Source organism: Schistocerca piceifrons, chromosome 2 (assembly GCF_021461385.2).
Source record: "Schistocerca piceifrons isolate TAMUIC-IGC-003096 chromosome 2, iqSchPice1.1, whole genome shotgun sequence".
Classification (NCBI taxonomy): domain Eukaryota; kingdom Metazoa; phylum Arthropoda; class Insecta; order Orthoptera; family Acrididae; genus Schistocerca; species Schistocerca piceifrons.
This window is the reverse complement of record NC_060139.1, coordinates 40,241,888-40,259,401: the sequence shown is the minus strand read 5'-3', so window position 1 is coordinate 40,259,401 and position 17,514 is coordinate 40,241,888. Positions and strand designations below refer to the sequence as shown.

The 17,514-nt window shown below is 50.5% G+C and overlaps 18 non-coding genes across 18 annotated transcripts; 9 read left to right on the top strand and 9 right to left on the bottom strand.

The window, feature by feature from the left end:
* Positions 1–141: 141 nt before the first annotated feature.
* On the bottom strand, positions 142–213 carry Trnag-ccc. The gene has a single exon. It is a non-coding gene; the product is annotated as a tRNA-Gly (tRNA).
* Positions 214–896: 683 nt separating this feature from the next.
* Trnal-uaa lies at positions 897–980 on the top strand. The gene has a single exon. It is a non-coding gene; the product is annotated as a tRNA-Leu (tRNA).
* Positions 981–2,106: 1,126 nt separating this feature from the next.
* Trnag-ccc lies at positions 2,107–2,178 on the bottom strand. Its single transcript has one exon. It is a non-coding gene; the product is annotated as a tRNA-Gly (tRNA).
* A 683-nt stretch (positions 2,179–2,861) lies between these two features.
* Positions 2,862–2,945, top strand: Trnal-uaa. The gene has a single exon. It is a non-coding gene; the product is annotated as a tRNA-Leu (tRNA).
* A 1,127-nt stretch (positions 2,946–4,072) lies between these two features.
* Trnag-ccc lies at positions 4,073–4,144 on the bottom strand. The gene has a single exon. It is a non-coding gene; the product is annotated as a tRNA-Gly (tRNA).
* Positions 4,145–4,827: 683 nt separating this feature from the next.
* Trnal-uaa lies at positions 4,828–4,911 on the top strand. Its single transcript has one exon. It is a non-coding gene; the product is annotated as a tRNA-Leu (tRNA).
* A 1,127-nt stretch (positions 4,912–6,038) lies between these two features.
* Trnag-ccc lies at positions 6,039–6,110 on the bottom strand. The gene has a single exon. It is a non-coding gene; the product is annotated as a tRNA-Gly (tRNA).
* Positions 6,111–6,793: 683 nt separating this feature from the next.
* Trnal-uaa lies at positions 6,794–6,877 on the top strand. Its single transcript has one exon. It is a non-coding gene; the product is annotated as a tRNA-Leu (tRNA).
* Positions 6,878–8,003: 1,126 nt separating this feature from the next.
* Trnag-ccc lies at positions 8,004–8,075 on the bottom strand. Its single transcript has one exon. It is a non-coding gene; the product is annotated as a tRNA-Gly (tRNA).
* A 683-nt stretch (positions 8,076–8,758) lies between these two features.
* On the top strand, positions 8,759–8,842 carry Trnal-uaa. Its single transcript has one exon. It is a non-coding gene; the product is annotated as a tRNA-Leu (tRNA).
* A 1,127-nt stretch (positions 8,843–9,969) lies between these two features.
* Positions 9,970–10,041, bottom strand: Trnag-ccc. Its single transcript has one exon. It is a non-coding gene; the product is annotated as a tRNA-Gly (tRNA).
* A 683-nt stretch (positions 10,042–10,724) lies between these two features.
* Trnal-uaa lies at positions 10,725–10,808 on the top strand. Its single transcript has one exon. It is a non-coding gene; the product is annotated as a tRNA-Leu (tRNA).
* A 1,126-nt stretch (positions 10,809–11,934) lies between these two features.
* Positions 11,935–12,006, bottom strand: Trnag-ccc. Its single transcript has one exon. It is a non-coding gene; the product is annotated as a tRNA-Gly (tRNA).
* Positions 12,007–12,689: 683 nt separating this feature from the next.
* On the top strand, positions 12,690–12,773 carry Trnal-uaa. The gene has a single exon. It is a non-coding gene; the product is annotated as a tRNA-Leu (tRNA).
* Positions 12,774–13,899: 1,126 nt separating this feature from the next.
* Positions 13,900–13,971, bottom strand: Trnag-ccc. Its single transcript has one exon. It is a non-coding gene; the product is annotated as a tRNA-Gly (tRNA).
* A 683-nt stretch (positions 13,972–14,654) lies between these two features.
* Trnal-uaa lies at positions 14,655–14,738 on the top strand. The gene has a single exon. It is a non-coding gene; the product is annotated as a tRNA-Leu (tRNA).
* Positions 14,739–15,864: 1,126 nt separating this feature from the next.
* Trnag-ccc lies at positions 15,865–15,936 on the bottom strand. Its single transcript has one exon. It is a non-coding gene; the product is annotated as a tRNA-Gly (tRNA).
* Positions 15,937–16,619: 683 nt separating this feature from the next.
* Trnal-uaa lies at positions 16,620–16,703 on the top strand. The gene has a single exon. It is a non-coding gene; the product is annotated as a tRNA-Leu (tRNA).
* Positions 16,704–17,514: the final 811 nt, after the last annotated feature.

The window sequence follows — 17,514 nt, the reverse complement described above, 5'->3', positions numbered from 1 at the left end:
ACGAAAGCCGCAGACTAGCGCCCTGGCAGCACGGACTGAGACGAGGGGCGAAGGAAAACTATTCGTACCGCGACAGTTCACAGTTTCGAAGATCGCGTTTCGTTACGTGGAATACCCGTAGAAGAAAAAAAGTACCTTTTGTGCGGTGGCCGGGAATCGAACCCGGATCAACTGCTTGGGAAGCAACCATGCTGACCGTTACACCACCACCGCGTTGTGCTGCGTCCCACCCACGCCTTGATGTGTCGGCTACCCTCCTGCCATCAGAGGCCGAAGGCGACGGCGCTGTAGGCGCTCAACGCCAGGGCGGAGGTGAGCACATCTGAACGCAGTGCGTAGGTGCTGCTAGGGCGATGTAGCGTAGCTAGAAGCAGAACTGACAGCCGTTGAAAAACTGCCCTTTAATTTACAGCAGGACGATAAAACAAATATCTAATGTGACGTACTTACTGATGATCCAGAGACGATTCAGCATGTGTGTGCCAATCCAGAAGTAGAAAGCGCCTAAGTATCACAATATTAAGTTGGTTAGTTTGATGCTCGCCTGGAGCCTATCATTAGCTTCCCCTGAGGGCGAAATGCACAGCGTAGCCGTTGCTAGGGAACGGCCTCTTCTGTCGTTTTTTGTTTTCTCTGCGTCAGTGTGAATATTGATAACTACAGTTCTGCTCGTTCCACTCAAGACAGATGGCGACTTAAAACAATGGTGTAAGGCACCATGTTTAAGCTGTGGTTCCCGAAAGTGAGGGTGGGGTGCAACCTCACATCTGACAACTCGTTTTAAATACTCTAAAACCAACGTATTTCCTTCACACAAGAAAAAAACACGCTAATTTCGCAGTCAGGCTCTGGAGATATACCGAGAAACGACGGTGGAAGAGATCTGGCGCCTACGCGTCAGATTGGCCGAGCGGTCTAAGGCGCCAGATTTAAGCTCTGGTTCCCGAAGGGGAGCGTGGGTTCGAACCCCACATCTGACAATGCATTTTAAATATTCCAAAACTACCAATTTCGTACATGCGGGAAAACAAGTAAATTACGCGGGAACAGGTTCCACAGATACTACGAGAAACGGCAGTGACTATGGTGCTTGCCTTGCAAGTCTGATTGTCTGGCGGCCTGAAAGAATGGAAAGCTGTTAGGAGACATGGCTTTCAGCCACGAGGCCCGGAATCGATTCCCGGTAGCCGAACATTCTTTTGTTTGCTGAGTCTTGGTTATTCTCACGGCATTTACGATATCTTTGGGTTGTGGTTTTTGGGGTCCAAGCATCAGGCGAGCAAACGTGAACGAAAGCAGATATGTGCGTAAATGAGTGTCAGGGCAGTAATAAAGGTGGATGAGACGGTGGATCGGGTATTGGACTGCAGACGTGCCACATTGCGTAGCTCGATAGCTGAGTAAGTTAGAGCGTCGTGCTGTGAACACAAAGGCCACGTATTCGACCGCACCAAGTGCCATTTCATTTTTCTCCCCTAAAAGACAATGCTTCCTCCAGCGACACACTGCCAGGTAAATAACAAGCGATCTTCACAAGAAGTAAGGTGTCTACACGTTGCGCGATACTGTCGCCAACGGCCACACCGCGCGTAGTGCAGCGGTTCTCGTCTGTTCACCGGCGTTAGGAATCGTTGGCCGTGGTTAGTACATGGATGCGTGCTCGGCTGGGAACTCGACGTGCTGTTGCCTTCTTTCATTTTGCATTTTTCCTTCGGCTTCGTTGTTGCTTAGCAATAATTATGCGGTCCCGCACGCTGACGCCACTCTTGCCTCTCGGTACACTAAGGGGCGAATCTGTGGCCACAATAAAATGAAAGGTTCTGTCGTGTGTTTGTCGTTTTTTGGTCTCTCCCAGTCGTTTGTCGCGCCTGCCCTCTACATATATGCCCATTTCCAAGCGTCAGCTTTCGCGTCAGCCGAGCAAAGTCGAGACAAGTCGACACATGGAGACACACGATGCTGAGAAACGAAAGCCGCAGACTAGCGCCCTGGCAGCACGGACTGAGACGAGGGGCGAAGGAAAACTATTCGTACCGCGACAGTTCACAGTTTCGAAGATCGCGTTTCGTTACGTGGAATACCCGTAGAAGAAAAAAGTACCTTTTGTGCGGTGGCCGGGAATCGAACCCGGATCAACTGCTTGGGAAGCAACCATGCTGACCGTTACACCACCACCGCGTTGTGCTGCGTCCCACCCACGCCTTGATGTGTCGGCTACCCTCCTGCCATCAGAGGCCGAAGGCGACGGCGCTGTAGGCGCTCAACGCCAGGGCGGAGGTGAGCACATCTGAACGCAGTGCGTAGGTGCTGCTAGGGCGATGTAGCGTAGCTAGAAGCAGAACTGACAGCCGTTGAAAAACTGCCCTTTAATTTACAGCAGGGCGATAAAACAAATATCTAATGTGACGTACTTACTGATGATCCAGAGACGATTCAGCATGTGTGTGCCAATCCAGAAGTAGAAAGCGCCTAAGTATCACAATATTAAGTTGGTTAGTTTGATGCTCGCCTGGAGCCTATCATTAGCTTCCCCTGAGGGCGAAATGCACAGCGTAGCCGTTGCTAGGGAACGGCCTCTTCTGTCGTTTTTTGTTTTCTCTGCGTCAGTGTGAATATTGATAACTACAGTTCTGCTCGTTCCACTCAAGACAGATGGCGACGGAAAACAATGGTGTAAGGCACCATGTTTAAGCTGTGGTTCCCGAAAGTGAGGGTGGGGTGCAACCTCACATCTGACAACTCGTTTTAAATACTCTAAAACCAACGTATTTCCTTCACACAAGAAAAAAACACGCTAATTTCGCAGTCAGGCTCTGGAGATATACCGAGAAACGACGGTGGAAGAGATCTGGCGCCCACGCGTCAGATTGGCCGAGCGGTCTAAGGCGCCAGATTTAAGCTCTGGTTCCCGAAGGGGAGCGTGGGTTCGAACCCCACATCTGACAATGCATTTTAAATATTCCAAAACTACCAATTTCGTACATGCGGGAAAACAAGTAAATTACGCGGGAACAGGTTCCACAGATACTACGAGAAACGGCAGTGACTATGGTGCTTGCCTTGCAAGTCTGATTGTCTGGCGGCCTGAAAGAATGGAGAGCTGTTAGGAGACATGGCTTTCAGCCACGAGGCCCGGAATCGATTCCCGGTAGCCGAACATTCTTTTGTTTGCTGAGTCTTGGTTATTCTCACGGCATTTACGATATCTTTGGGTTGTGGTTTTTGGGGTCCAAGCATCAGGCGAGCAAACGTGAACGAAAGCAGATATGTGCGTAAATGAGTGTCAGGGCAGTAATAAAGGTGGATGAGACGGTGGATCGGGTATTGGACTGCAGACGTGCCACATTGCGTAGCTCGATAGCTGAGTAAGTTAGAGCGTCGTGCTGTGAACACAAAGGCCACGTATTCGACCGCACCAAGTGCCATTTCATTTTTCTCCCCTAAAAGACAATGCTTCCTCCAGCGACACAATGCCAGGTAAATAACAAGCGATCTTCACAAGAAGTAAGGTGTCTACACGTTGCGCGATACTGTCGCCAACGGCCACACCGCGCGTAGTGCAGCGGTTCTCGTCTGTTCACCGGCGTTAGGAATCGTTGGCCGTGGTTAGTACATGGATGCGTGCTCGGCTGGGAACTCGACTTGCTGTTGCCTTCTTTCATTTTGCATTTTTCCTTCGGCTTCGTTGTTGCTTAGCAATAATTATGCGGTCCCGCACGCTGACGCCACTCTTGCCTCTCGGTACACTAAGGGGCGAATCTGTGGCCACAATAAAATGAAAGGTTCTGTCGTGTGTTTGTCGTTTTTTGGTCTCTCCCAGTCGTTTGTCGCGCCTGCCCTCTACATATATGCCCATTTCCAAGCGTCAGCTTTCGCGTCAGCCGAGCAAAGTCGAGACAAGTCGACACATGGAGACACACGATGCTGAGAAACGAAAGCCGCAGACTAGCGCCCTGGCAGCACGGACTGAGACGAGGGGCGAAGGAAAACTATTCGTACCGCGACAGTTCACAGTTTCGAAGATCGCGTTTCGTTACGTGGAATACCCGTAGAAGAAAAAAAGTACCTTTTGTGCGGTGGCCGGGAATCGAACCCGGATCAACTGCTTGGGAAGCAACCATGCTGACCGTTACACCACCACCGCGTTGTGCTGCGTCCCACCCACGCCTTGATGTGTCGGCTACCCTCCTGCCATCAGAGGCCGAAGGCGACGGCGCTGTAGGCGCTCAACGCCAGGGCGGAGGTGAGCACATCTGAACGCAGTGCGTAGGTGCTGCTAGGGCGATGTAGCGTAGCTAGAAGCAGAACTGACAGCCGTTGAAAAACTGCCCTTTAATTTACAGCAGGGCGATAAAACAAATATCTAATGTGACGTACTTACTGATGATCCAGAGACGATTCAGCATGTGTGTGCCAATCCAGAAGTAGAAAGCGCCTAAGTATCACAATATTAAGTTGGTTAGTTTGATGCTCGCCTGGAGCCTATCATTAGCTTCCCCTGAGGGCGAAATGCACAGCGTAGCCGTTGCTAGGGAACGGCCTCTTCTGTCGTTTTTTGTTTTCTCTGCGTCAGTGTGAATATTGATAACTACAGTTCTGCTCGTTCCACTCAAGACAGATGGCGACTTAAAACAATGGTGTAAGGCACCATGTTTAAGCTGTGGTTCCCGAAAGTGAGGGTGGGGTGCAACCTCACATCTGACAACTCGTTTTAAATACTCTAAAACCAACGTATTTCCTTCACACAAGAAAAAAACACGCTAATTTCGCAGTCAGGCTCTGGAGATATACCGAGAAACGACGGTGGAAGAGATCTGGCGCCTACGCGTCAGATTGGCCGAGCGGTCTAAGGCGCCAGATTTAAGCTCTGGTTCCCGAAGGGGAGCGTGGGTTCGAACCCCACATCTGACAATGCATTTTAAATATTCCAAAACTACCAATTTCGTACATGCGGGAAAACAAGTAAATTACGCGGGAACAGGTTCCACAGATACTACGAGAAACGGCAGTGACTATGGTGCTTGCCTTGCAAGTCTGATTGTCTGGCGGCCTGAAAGAATGGAAAGCTGTTAGGAGACATGGCTTTCAGCCACGAGGCCCGGAATCGATTCCCGGTAGCCGAACATTCTTTTGTTTGCTGAGTCTTGGTTATTCTCACGGCATTTACGATATCTTTGGGTTGTGGTTTTTGGGGTCCAAGCATCAGGCGAGCAAACGTGAACGAAAGCAGATATGTGCGTAAATGAGTGTCAGGGCAGTAATAAAGGTGGATGAGACGGTGGATCGGGTATTGGACTGCAGACGTGCCACATTGCGTAGCTCGATAGCTGAGTAAGTTAGAGCGTCGTGCTGTGAACACAAAGGCCACGTATTCGACCGCACCAAGTGGCATTTCATTTTTCTCCCCTAAAAGACAATGCTTCCTCCAGCGACACACTGCCAGGTAAATAACAAGCGATCTTCACAAGAAGTAAGGTGTCTACACGTTGCGCGATACTGTCGCCAACGGCCACACCGCGCGTAGTGCAGCGGTTCTCGTCTGTTCACCGGCGTTAGGAATCGTTGGCCGTGGTTAGTACATGGATGCGTGCTCGGCAGGGAACTCGACGTGCTGTTGCCTTCTTTCATTTTGCATTTTTCCTTCGGCTCCGTTGTTGCTTAGCAATAATTATGCGGTCCCGCACGCTGACGCCACTCTTGCCTCTCGGTACACTAAGGGGCGAATCTGTGGCCACAATAAAATGAAAGGTTCTGTCGTGTGTTTGTCGTTTTTTGGTCTCTCCCAGTCGTTTGTCGCGCCTGCCCTCTACATATATGCCCATTTCCAAGCGTCAGCTTTCGCGTCAGCCGAGCAAAGTCGAGACAAGTCGACACATGGAGACACACGATGCTGAGAAACGAAAGCCGCAGACTAGCGCCCTGGCAGCACGGACTGAGACGAGGGGCGAAGGAAAACTATTCGTACCGCGACAGTTCACAGTTTCGAAGATCGCGTTTCGTTACGTGGAATACCCGTAGAAGAAAAAAAGTACCTTTTGTGCGGTGGCCGGGAATCGAACCCGGATCAACTGCTTGGGAAGCAACCATGCTGACCGTTACACCACCACCGCGTTGTGCTGCGTCCCACCCACGCCTTGATGTGTCGGCTACCCTCCTGCCATCAGAGGCCGAAGGCGACGGCGCTGTAGGCGCTCAACGCCAGGGCGGAGGTGAGCACATCTGAACGCAGTGCGTAGGTGCTGCTAGGGCGATGTAGCGTAGCTAGAAGCAGAACTGACAGCCGTTGAAAAACTGCCCTTTAATTTACAGCAGGGCGATAAAACAAATATCTAATGTGACGTACTTACTGATGATCCAGAGACGATTCAGCATGTGTGTGCCAATCCAGAAGTAGAAAGCGCCTAAGTATCACAATATTAAGTTGGTTAGTTTGATGCTCGCCTGGAGCCTATCATTAGCTTCCCCTGAGGGCGAAATGCACAGCGTAGCCGTTGCTAGGGAACGGCCTCTTCTGTCGTTTTTTGTTTTCTCTGCGTCAGTGTGAATATTGATAACTACAGTTCTGCTCGTTCCACTCAAGACAGATGGCGACTTAAAACAATGGTGTAAGGCACCATGTTTAAGCTGTGGTTCCCGAAAGTGAGGGTGGGGTGCAACCTCACATCTGACAACTCGTTTTAAATACTCTAAAACCAACGTATTTCCTTCACACAAGAAAAAAACACGCTAATTTCGCAGTCAGGCTCTGGAGATATACCGAGAAACGACGGTGGAAGAGATCTGGCGCCTACGCGTCAGATTGGCCGAGCGGTCTAAGGCGCCAGATTTAAGCTCTGGTTCCCGAAGGGGAGCGTGGGTTCGAACCCCACATCTGACAATGCATTTTAAATATTCCAAAACTACCAATTTCGTACATGCGGGAAAACAAGTAAATTACGCGGGAACAGGTTCCACAGATACTACGAGAAACGGCAGTGACTATGGTGCTTGCCTTGCAAGTCTGATTGTCTGGCGGCCTGAAAGAATGGAAAGCTGTTAGGAGACATGGCTTTCAGCCACGAGGCCCGGAATCGATTCCCGGTAGCCGAACATTCTTTTGTTTGCTGAGTCTTGGTTATTCTCACGGCATTTACGATATCTTTGGGTTGTGGTTTTTGGGGTCCAAGCATCAGGCGAGCAAACGTGAACGAAAGCAGATATGTGCGTAAATGAGTGTCAGGGCAGTAATAAAGGTGGATGAGACGGTGGATCGGGTATTGGACTGCAGACGTGCCACATTGCGTAGCTCGATAGCTGAGTAAGTTAGAGCGTCGTGCTGTGAACACAAAGGCCACGTATTCGACCGCACCAAGTGCCATTTCATTTTTCTCCCCTAAAAGACAATGCTTCCTCCAGCGACACACTGCCAGGTAAATAACAAGCGATCTTCACAAGAAGTAAGGTGTCTACACGTTGCGCGATACTGTCGCCAACGGCCACACCGCGCGTAGTGCAGCGGCTCTCGTCTGTTCACCGGCGTTAGGAATCGTTGGCCGTGGTTAGTACATGGATGCGTGCTCGGCTGGGAACTCGACGTGCTGTTGCCTTCTTTCATTTTGCATTTTTCCTTCGGCTTCGTTGTTGCTTAGCAATAATTATGCGGTCCCGCACGCTGACGCCACTCTTGCCTCTCGGTACACTAAGGGGCGAATCTGTGGCCACAATAAAATGAAAGGTTCTGTCGTGTGTTTGTCGTTTTTTGGTCTCTCCCAGTCGTTTGTCGCGCCTGCCCTCTACATATATGCCCATTTCCAAGCGTCAGCTTTCGCGTCAGCCGAGCAAAGTCGAGACAAGTCGACACATGGAGACACACGATGCTGAGAAACGAAAGCCGCAGACTAGCGCCCTGGCAGCACGGACTGAGACGAGGGGCGAAGGAAAACTATTCGTACCGCGACAGTTCACAGTTTCGAAGATCGCGTTTCGTTACGTGGAATACCCGTAGAAGAAAAAAGTACCTTTTGTGCGGTGGCCGGGAATCGAACCCGGATCAACTGCTTGGGAAGCAACCATGCTGACCGTTACACCACCACCGCGTTGTGCTGCGTCCCACCCACGCCTTGATGTGTCGGCTACCCTCCTGCCATCAGAGGCCGAAGGCGACGGCGCTGTAGGCGCTCAACGCCAGGGCGGAGGTGAGCACATCTGAACGCAGTGCGTAGGTGCTGCTAGGGCGATGTAGCGTAGCTAGAAGCAGAACTGACAGCCGTTGAAAAACTGCCCTTTAATTTACAGCAGGGCGATAAAACAAATATCTAATGTGACGTACTTACTGATGATCCAGAGACGATTCAGCATGTGTGTGCCAATCCAGAAGTAGAAAGCGCCTAAGTATCACAATATTAAGTTGGTTAGTTTGATGCTCGCCTGGAGCCTATCATTAGCTTCCCCTGAGGGCGAAATGCACAGCGTAGCCGTTGCTAGGGAACGGCCTCTTCTGTCGTTTTTTGTTTTCTCTGCGTCAGTGTGAATATTGATAACTACAGTTCTGCTCGTTCCACTCAAGACAGATGGCGACTTAAAACAATGGTGTAAGGCACCATGTTTAAGCTGTGGTTCCCGAAAGTGAGGGTGGGGTGCAACCTCACATCTGACAACTCGTTTTAAATACTCTAAAACCAACGTATTTCCTTCACACAAGAAAAAAACACGCTAATTTCGCAGTCAGGCTCTGGAGATATACCGAGAAACGACGGTGGAAGAGATCTGGCGCCTACGCGTCAGATTGGCCGAGCGGTCTAAGGCGCCAGATTTAAGCTCTGGTTCCCGAAGGGGAGCGTGGGTTCGAACCCCACATCTGACAATGCATTTTAAATATTCCAAAACTACCAATTTCGTACATGCGGGAAAACAAGTAAATTACGCGGGAACAGGTTCCACAGATACTACGAGAAACGGCAGTGACTATGGTGCTTGCCTTGCAAGTCTGATTGTCTGGCGGCCTGAAAGAATGGAAAGCTGTTAGGAGACATGGCTTTCAGCCACGAGGCCCGGAATCGATTCCCGGTAGCCGAACATTCTTTTGTTTGCTGAGTCTTGGTTATTCTCACGGCATTTACGATATCTTTGGGTTGTGGTTTTTGGGGTCCAAGCATCAGGCGAGCAAACGTGAACGAAAGCAGATATGTGCGTAAATGAGTGTCAGGGCAGTAATAAAGGTGGATGAGACGGTGGATCGGGTATTGGACTGCAGACGTGCCACATTGCGTAGCTCGATAGCTGAGTAAGTTAGAGCGTCGTGCTGTGAACACAAAGGCCACGTATTCGACCGCACCAAGTGCCATTTCATTTTTCTCCCCTAAAAGACAATGCTTCCTCCAGCGACACACTGCCAGGTAAATAACAAGCGATCTTCACAAGAAGTAAGGTGTCTACACGTTGCGCGATACTGTCGCCAACGGCCACACCGCGCGTAGTGCAGCGGTTCTCGTCTGTTCACCGGCGTTAGGAATCGTTGGCCGTGGTTAGTACATGGATGCGTGCTCGGCAGGGAACTCGACGTGCTGTTGCCTTCTTTCATTTTGCATTTTTCCTTCGGCTCCGTTGTTGCTTAGCAATAATTATGCGGTCCCGCACGCTGACGCCACTCTTGCCTCTCGGTACACTAAGGGGCGAATCTGTGGCCACAATAAAATGAAAGGTTCTGTCGTGTGTTTGTCGTTTTTTGGTCTCTCCCAGTCGTTTGTCGCGCCTGCCCTCTACATATATGCCCATTTCCAAGCGTCAGCTTTCGCGTCAGCCGAGCAAAGTCGAGACAAGTCGACACATGGAGACACACGATGCTGAGAAACGAAAGCCGCAGACTAGCGCCCTGGCAGCACGGACTGAGACGAGGGGCGAAGGAAAACTATTCGTACCGCGACAGTTCACAGTTTCGAAGATCGCGTTTCGTTACGTGGAATACCCGTAGAAGAAAAAAAGTACCTTTTGTGCGGTGGCCGGGAATCGAACCCGGATCAACTGCTTGGGAAGCAACCATGCTGACCGTTACACCACCACCGCGTTGTGCTGCGTCCCACCCACGCCTTGATGTGTCGGCTACCCTCCTGCCATCAGAGGCCGAAGGCGACGGCGCTGTAGGCGCTCAACGCCAGGGCGGAGGTGAGCACATCTGAACGCAGTGCGTAGGTGCTGCTAGGGCGATGTAGCGTAGCTAGAAGCAGAACTGACAGCCGTTGAAAAACTGCCCTTTAATTTACAGCAGGGCGATAAAACAAATATCTAATGTGACGTACTTACTGATGATCCAGAGACGATTCAGCATGTGTGTGCCAATCCAGAAGTAGAAAGCGCCTAAGTATCACAATATTAAGTTGGTTAGTTTGATGCTCGCCTGGAGCCTATCATTAGCTTCCCCTGAGGGCGAAATGCACAGCGTAGCCGTTGCTAGGGAACGGCCTCTTCTGTCGTTTTTTGTTTTCTCTGCGTCAGTGTGAATATTGATAACTACAGTTCTGCTCGTTCCACTCAAGACAGATGGCGACTTAAAACAATGGTGTAAGGCACCATGTTTAAGCTGTGGTTCCCGAAAGTGAGGGTGGGGTGCAACCTCACATCTGACAACTCGTTTTAAATACTCTAAAACCAACGTATTTCCTTCACACAAGAAAAAAACACGCTAATTTCGCAGTCAGGCTCTGGAGATATACCGAGAAACGACGGTGGAAGAGATCTGGCGCCTACGCGTCAGATTGGCCGAGCGGTCTAAGGCGCCAGATTTAAGCTCTGGTTCCCGAAGGGGAGCGTGGGTTCGAACCCCACATCTGACAATGCATTTTAAATATTCCAAAACTACCAATTTCGTACATGCGGGAAAACAAGTAAATTACGCGGGAACAGGTTCCACAGATACTACGAGAAACGGCAGTGACTATGGTGCTTGCCTTGCAAGTCTGATTGTCTGGCGGCCTGAAAGAATGGAAAGCTGTTAGGAGACATGGCTTTCAGCCACGAGGCCCGGAATCGATTCCCGGTAGCCGAACATTCTTTTGTTTGCTGAGTCTTGGTTATTCTCACGGCATTTACGATATCTTTGGGTTGTGGTTTTTGGGGTCCAAGCATCAGGCGAGCAAACGTGAACGAAAGCAGATATGTGCGTAAATGAGTGTCAGGGCAGTAATAAAGGTGGATGAGACGGTGGATCGGGTATTGGACTGCAGACGTGCCACATTGCGTAGCTCGATAGCTGAGTAAGTTAGAGCGTCGTGCTGTGAACACAAAGGCCACGTATTCGACCGCACCAAGTGCCATTTCATTTTTCTCCCCTAAAAGACAATGCTTCCTCCAGCGACACACTGCCAGGTAAATAACAAGCGATCTTCACAAGAAGTAAGGTGTCTACACGTTGCGCGATACTGTCGCCAACGGCCACACCGCGCGTAGTGCAGCGGTTCTCGTCTGTTCACCGGCGTTAGGAATCGTTGGCCGTGGTTAGTACATGGATGCGTGCTCGGCTGGGAACTCGACGTGCTGTTGCCTTCTTTCATTTTGCATTTTTCCTTCGGCTTCGTTGTTGCTTAGCAATAATTATGCGGTCCCGCACGCTGACGCCACTCTTGCCTCTCGGTACACTAAGGGGCGAATCTGTGGCCACAATAAAATGAAAGGTTCTGTCGTGTGTTTGTCGTTTTTTGGTCTCTCCCAGTCGTTTGTCGCGCCTGCCCTCTACATATATGCCCATTTCCAAGCGTCAGCTTTCGCGTCAGCCGAGCAAAGTCGAGACAAGTCGACACATGGAGACACACGATGCTGAGAAACGAAAGCCGCAGACTAGCGCCCTGGCAGCACGGACTGAGACGAGGGGCGAAGGAAAACTATTCGTACCGCGACAGTTCACAGTTTCGAAGATCGCGTTTCGTTACGTGGAATACCCGTAGAAGAAAAAAGTACCTTTTGTGCGGTGGCCGGGAATCGAACCCGGATCAACTGCTTGGGAAGCAACCATGCTGACCGTTACACCACCACCGCGTTGTGCTGCGTCCCACCCACGCCTTGATGTGTCGGCTACCCTCCTGCCATCAGAGGCCGAAGGCGACGGCGCTGTAGGCGCTCAACGCCAGGGCGGAGGTGAGCACATCTGAACGCAGTGCGTAGGTGCTGCTAGGGCGATGTAGCGTAGCTAGAAGCAGAACTGACAGCCGTTGAAAAACTGCCCTTTAATTTACAGCAGGGCGATAAAACAAATATCTAATGTGACGTACTTACTGATGATCCAGAGACGATTCAGCATGTGTGTGCCAATCCAGAAGTAGAAAGCGCCTAAGTATCACAATATTAAGTTGGTTAGTTTGATGCTCGCCTGGAGCCTATCATTAGCTTCCCCTGAGGGCGAAATGCACAGCGTAGCCGTTGCTAGGGAACGGCCTCTTCTGTCGTTTTTTGTTTTCTCTGCGTCAGTGTGAATATTGATAACTACAGTTCTGCTCGTTCCACTCAAGACAGATGGCGACTTAAAACAATGGTGTAAGGCACCATGTTTAAGCTGTGGTTCCCGAAAGTGAGGGTGGGGTGCAACCTCACATCTGACAACTCGTTTTAAATACTCTAAAACCAACGTATTTCCTTCACACAAGAAAAAAACACGCTAATTTCGCAGTCAGGCTCTGGAGATATACCGAGAAACGACGGTGGAAGAGATCTGGCGCCTACGCGTCAGATTGGCCGAGCGGTCTAAGGCGCCAGATTTAAGCTCTGGTTCCCGAAGGGGAGCGTGGGTTCGAACCCCACATCTGACAATGCATTTTAAATATTCCAAAACTACCAATTTCGTACATGCGGGAAAACAAGTAAATTACGCGGGAACAGGTTCCACAGATACTACGAGAAACGGCAGTGACTATGGTGCTTGCCTTGCAAGTCTGATTGTCTGGCGGCCTGAAAGAATGGAAAGCTGTTAGGAGACATGGCTTTCAGCCACGAGGCCCGGAATCGATTCCCGGTAGCCGAACATTCTTTTGTTTGCTGAGTCTTGGTTATTCTCACGGCATTTACGATATCTTTGGGTTGTGGTTTTTGGGGTCCAAGCATCAGGCGAGCAAACGTGAACGAAAGCAGATATGTGCGTAAATGAGTGTCAGGGCAGTAATAAAGGTGGATGAGACGGTGGATCGGGTATTGGACTGCAGACGTGCCACATTGCGTAGCTCGATAGCTGAGTAAGTTAGAGCGTCGTGCTGTGAACACAAAGGCCACGTATTCGACCGCACCAAGTGCCATTTCATTTTTCTCCCCTAAAAGACAATGCTTCCTCCAGCGACACACTGCCAGGTAAATAACAAGCGATCTTCACAAGAAGTAAGGTGTCTACACGTTGCGCGATACTGTCGCCAACGGCCACACCGCGCGTAGTGCAGCGGTTCTCGTCTGTTCACCGGCGTTAGGAATCGTTGGCCGTGGTTAGTACATGGATGCGTGCTCGGCTGGGAACTCGACGTGCTGTTGCCTTCTTTCATTTTGCATTTTTCCTTCGGCTTCGTTGTTGCTTAGCAATAATTATGCGGTCCCGCACGCTGACGCCACTCTTGCCTCTCGGTACACTAAGGGGCGAATCTGTGGCCACAATAAAATGAAAGGTTCTGTCGTGTGTTTGTCGTTTTTTGGTCTCTCCCAGTCGTTTGTCGCGCCTGCCCTCTACATATATGCCCATTTCCAAGCGTCAGCTTTCGCGTCAGCCGAGCAAAGTCGAGACAAGTCGACACATGGAGACACACGATGCTGAGAAACGAAAGCCGCAGACTAGCGCCCTGGCAGCACGGACTGAGACGAGGGGCGAAGGAAAACTATTCGTACCGCGACAGTTCACAGTTTCGAAGATCGCGTTTCGTTACGTGGAATACCCGTAGAAGAAAAAAGTACCTTTTGTGCGGTGGCCGGGAATCGAACCCGGATCAACTGCTTGGGAAGCAACCATGCTGACCGTTACACCACCACTGCGTTGTGCTGCGTCCCACCCACGCCTTGATGTGTCGGCTACCCTCCTGCCATCAGAGGCCGAAGGCGACGGCGCTGTAGGCGCTCAACGCCAGGGCGGAGGTGAGCACATCTGAACGCAGTGCGTAGGTGCTGCTAGGGCGATGTAGCGTAGCTAGAAGCAGAACTGACAGCCGTTGAAAAACTGCCCTTTAATTTACAGCAGGGCGATAAAACAAATATCTAATGTGACGTACTTACTGATGATCCAGAGACGATTCAGCATGTGTGTGCCAATCCAGAAGTAGAAAGCGCCTAAGTATCACAATATTAAGTTGGTTAGTTTGATGCTCGCCTGGAGCCTATCATTAGCTTCCCCTGAGGGCGAAATGCACAGCGTAGCCGTTGCTAGGGAACGGCCTCTTCTGTCGTTTTTTGTTTTCTCTGCGTCAGTGTGAATATTGATAACTACAGTTCTGCTCGTTCCACTCAAGACAGATGGCGACGGAAAACAATGGTGTAAGGCACCATGTTTAAGCTGTGGTTCCCGAAAGTGAGGGTGGGGTGCAACCTCACATCTGACAACTCGTTTTAAATACTCTAAAACCAACGTATTTCCTTCACACAAGAAAAAAACACGCTAATTTCGCAGTCAGGCTCTGGAGATATACCGAGAAACGACGGTGGAAGAGATCTGGCGCCCACGCGTCAGATTGGCCGAGCGGTCTAAGGCGCCAGATTTAAGCTCTGGTTCCCGAAGGGGAGCGTGGGTTCGAACCCCACATCTGACAATGCATTTTAAATATTCCAAAACTACCAATTTCGTACATGCGGGAAAACAAGTAAATTACGCGGGAACAGGTTCCACAGATACTACGAGAAACGGCAGTGACTATGGTGCTTGCCTTGCAAGTCTGATTGTCTGGCGGCCTGAAAGAATGGAAAGCTGTTAGGAGACATGGCTTTCAGCCACGAGGCCCGGAATCGATTCCCGGTAGCCGAACATTCTTTTGTTTGCTGAGTCTTGGTTATTCTCACGGCATTTACGATATCTTTGGGTTGTGGTTTTTGGGGTCCAAGCATCAGGCGAGCAAACGTGAACGAAAGCAGATATGTGCGTAAATGAGTGTCAGGGCAGTAATAAAGGTGGATGAGACGGTGGATCGGGTATTGGACTGCAGACGTGCCACATTGCGTAGCTCGATAGCTGAGTAAGTTAGAGCGTCGTGCTGTGAACACAAAGGCCACGTATTCGACCGCACCAAGTGCCATTTCATTTTTCTCCCCTAAAAGACAATGCTTCCTCCAGCGACACACTGCCAGGTAAATAACAAGCGATCTTCACAAGAAGTAAGGTGTCTACACGTTGCGCGATACTGTCGCCAACGGCCACACCGCGCGTAGTGCAGCGGCTCTCGTCTGTTCACCGGCGTTAGGAATCGTTGGCCGTGGTTAGTACATGGATGCGTGCTCGGCTGGGAACTCGACGTGCTGTTGCCTTCTTTCATTTTGCATTTTTCCTTCGGCTTCGTTGTTGCTTAGCAATAATTATGCGGTCCCGCACGCTGACGCCACTCTTGCCTCTCGGTACACTAAGGGGCGAATCTGTGGCCACAATAAAATGAAAGGTTCTGTCGTGTGTTTGTCGTTTTTTGGTCTCTCCCAGTCGTTTGTCGCGCCTGCCCTCTACATATATGCCCATTTCCAAGCGTCAGCTTTCGCGTCAGCCGAGCAAAGTCGAGACAAGTCGACACATGGAGACACACGATGCTGAGAAACGAAAGCCGCAGACTAGCGCCCTGGCAGCACGGACTGAGACGAGGGGCGAAGGAAAACTATTCGTACCGCGACAGTTCACAGTTTCGAAGATCGCGTTTCGTTACGTGGAATACCCGTAGAAGAAAAAAGTACCTTTTGTGCGGTGGCCGGGAATCGAACCCGGATCAACTGCTTGGGAAGCAACCATGCTGACCGTTACACCACCACCGCGTTGTGCTGCGTCCCACCCACGCCTTGATGTGTCGGCTACCCTCCTGCCATCAGAGGCCGAAGGCGACGGCGCTGTAGGCGCTCAACGCCAGGGCGGAGGTGAGCACATCTGAACGCAGTGCGTAGGTGCTGCTAGGGCGATGTAGCGTAGCTAGAAGCAGAACTGACAGCCGTTGAAAAACTGCCCTTTAATTTACAGCAGGGCGATAAAACAAATATCTAATGTGACGTACTTACTGATGATCCAGAGACGATTCAGCATGTGTGTGCCAATCCAGAAGTAGAAAGCGCCTAAGTATCACAATATTAAGTTGGTTAGTTTGATGCTCGCCTGGAGCCTATCATTAGCTTCCCCTGAGGGCGAAATGCACAGCGTAGCCGTTGCTAGGGAACGGCCTCTTCTGTCGTTTTTTGTTTTCTCTGCGTCAGTGTGAATATTGATAACTACAGTTCTGCTCGTTCCACTCAAGACAGATGGCGACTTAAAACAATGGTGTAAGGCACCATGTTTAAGCTGTGGTTCCCGAAAGTGAGGGTGGGGTGCAACCTCACATCTGACAACTCGTTTTAAATACTCTAAAACCAACGTATTTCCTTCACACAAGAAAAAAACACGCTAATTTCGCAGTCAGGCTCTGGAGATATACCGAGAAACGACGGTGGAAGAGATCTGGCGCCTACGCGTCAGATTGGCCGAGCGGTCTAAGGCGCCAGATTTAAGCTCTGGTTCCCGAAGGGGAGCGTGGGTTCGAACCCCACATCTGACAATGCATTTTAAATATTCCAAAACTACCAATTTCGTACATGCGGGAAAACAAGTAAATTACGCGGGAACAGGTTCCACAGATACTACGAGAAACGGCAGTGACTATGGTGCTTGCCTTGCAAGTCTGATTGTCTGGCGGCCTGAAAGAATGGAAAGCTGTTAGGAGACATGGCTTTCAGCCACGAGGCCCGGAATCGATTCCCGGTAGCCGAACATTCTTTTGTTTGCTGAGTCTTGGTTATTCTCACGGCATTTACGATATCTTTGGGTTGTGGTTTTTGGGGTCCAAGCATCAGGCGAGCAAACGTGAACGAAAGCAGATATGTGCGTAAATGAGTGTCAGGGCAGTAATAAAGGTGGATGAGACGGTGGATCGGGTATTGGACTGCAGACGTGCCACATTGCGTAGCTCGATAGCTGAGTAAGTTAGAGCGTCGTGCTGTGAACACAAAGGCCACGTATTCGACCGCACCAAGTGCCATTTCATTTTTCTCCCCTAAAAGACAATGCTTCCTCCAGCGACACACTGCCAGGTAAATAACAAGCGATCTTCACAAGAAGTAAGGTGTCTACACGTTGCGCGATACTGTCGCCAACGGCCACACCGCGCGTAGTGCAGCGGTTCTCGTCTGTTCACCGGCGTTAGGAATCGTTGGCCGTGGTTAGTACATGGATGCGTGCTCGGCTGGGAACTCGACGTGCTGTTGCCTTCTTTCATTTTGCATTTTTCCTTCGGCTTCGTTGTTGCTTAGCAATAATTATGCGGTCCCGCACGCTGACGCCACTCTTGCCTCTCGGTACACTAAGGGGCG